The 2,013-nt window shown below is 28.5% G+C and overlaps 1 long non-coding RNA gene across 1 annotated transcript; it reads right to left on the bottom strand.

The window, feature by feature from the left end:
- Positions 1-282: 282 nt before the first annotated feature.
- LOC100573543 lies at positions 283-2,007 on the bottom strand. Its single transcript, XR_510957.3, has 3 exons — positions 1,872-2,007; positions 1,434-1,494; positions 283-1,328 (listed from the first exon to the last, which is right to left on the bottom strand). It is a non-coding gene; the product is annotated as an uncharacterized LOC100573543 (long non-coding RNA).
- Between the last annotated feature and the right edge of the window lie 6 nt (positions 2,008-2,013).

The raw sequence follows: 2,013 nt of genomic DNA, 5'->3' as shown, positions 1-2,013 counted from the left end.
TAGTAAATACTAAATAACTTACCCGGATATATATATACTAGATAATATATATATAATATATATATATATGCCGGTGGAGTAGTGTCTTTTTCAACTTAATGTATGGGTTGAAAATTATAAGGCAATGAATTTGAGGGGGTTCCGACTTGAGTTTTAAAAATTTAATTTTAAACATAGGTTGTGTACCTACACAAGATTTTTTGTATTTTAAATCTCTATATAAATATTATTTATTAATTATTAGTATTACACACAAAAAATAAATCACCTTATAATTAGTACAACTCTAAAATAATTTGTTGAATTCTTCAGAACGTTTAAATAAAATAATAAACACAAAACAAATTATTTTTTTACTTATAAACTAAATCAATTCTCCTATTTTTGGTAATAAATTGTCCGACCACTTCATCATAAAGTGTAAGTTTTTTTTAACTCTAAATCAATAACTTTTTTACGATGAATGACAAATTTTGTTCTAGGGATTTTCTAGATGATGATCCTTTTAAGGGGATCAAAGCACTCGTATTTTTCATACGTTTTATACAAATAATAAGCTGTGATGAATTACATATACTTAGGAATGTCTGATTTTAATTTTTTATGCATGTATAAACTTATGAAAAACAGCGAAAATACAAAATAAAAGTTTTGCCTTAGAACCAATTAATTATATGTACTTGGAATGCATTGTTCATTGTTCAACCCATACTATCTAGACTTTAATCAATTCGATACGATGAACTTACAAGATACCACACTATAGGTACATAGTATACATAATTAGAGGCTTAACGGTATCTGATTATAAGAGATACGAAAATGATGTATTAGAAACCTACAGTAAAGGCATTAAAAAGTTTCCAATAATGCTAACAAAAATATTTTTTTTATTTTTTTTATTTTAGTAGTCCTGAAAACGAATACTTGATAAGCACACTGATACATTCACATTTTGCGGACGGTATCTGTGATCAAAAATGTATTGATGTGCGGTCGTGGCTTATACTTCAAACATTACTAAATGATGCAGGGAAGTCGTATAATGAATTTCTGGGGGTTCTTGATTTAATGCATCTCGAAGACGCGATGTCCCGCGTTTGCAGAATACGTCGTCAGATTGGTTCGCCAATTTTAGTGTATTATAATTGTATTACTTATTTTAGGCGATGAAGAAGTTACCGAAACATCTCGGTAACTACCATCCGGTACAGCTCTTAAATGAGCTAATACCGGGGATACGGTACTGGGTTACCGTTATTGCGAATCCTCAGGCTGACATTCTGGGAAATGCAGGATAAATGGCTTGTTAATTGTTGAATCGAACACTGTTGAAAAATAATTTTATTTATTTATTAATGTAGAAAGTAGAAATATAATATATTACAAATTAATGAATAGTGATTAAACCAAACTATCGTAAATAATCATACCCGAAAAAAAAGGCCAGTGCCTTTATCGCTATTTGCCTCTGGGCGGCCTTTTTCGTCGATGCTATAAAATATAAATCAATAGCAAAAGTAATTAATTTTTTTAGAAACAATTTTTAATATGAATACTTATTAATCCAGCCAATTTATTCTGTTTTATATAGCTTTATTAATATTACGTGAATAATCTTTATTAATTATTTCATTTATATCTAAAAGATTGTAATGTTTTTTTTTTATTTAATTATCAAGATAATTAGATAACCTCTGCATTTAAGCAATTGGCTGATAATTATATTTATTTTTGTTGTAAGTATATTATAGTAAAGTGATTTCATAAAAAATAATTAATCATATTTGAGTTTACAATAAAAGGAATATTAAAATCGATTAAAAACTTATATAATACCCTAATAAAATGTTGCATTTTAAAAATATTACCTCGTCCAACAATTACTAAGCCATAAACTCTGCACCTCACTAGAATGTCACTCGGAGGATTCGAAATAACGGTAACCCAGTACCGTATTCCCGGGTATTAGCTCATTTAAGAGCTGTACTGGGTGGTAGTTACCGAGATGTT

The sequence above is a fragment of the Acyrthosiphon pisum genome, chromosome A1 (assembly GCF_005508785.2).
Source record: "Acyrthosiphon pisum isolate AL4f chromosome A1, pea_aphid_22Mar2018_4r6ur, whole genome shotgun sequence".
In the NCBI taxonomy this organism is placed as follows: domain Eukaryota; kingdom Metazoa; phylum Arthropoda; class Insecta; order Hemiptera; family Aphididae; genus Acyrthosiphon; species Acyrthosiphon pisum.
Note: the sequence above shows the minus strand (reverse complement) of the source record. Positions and strands in the feature narration are given on the sequence as shown.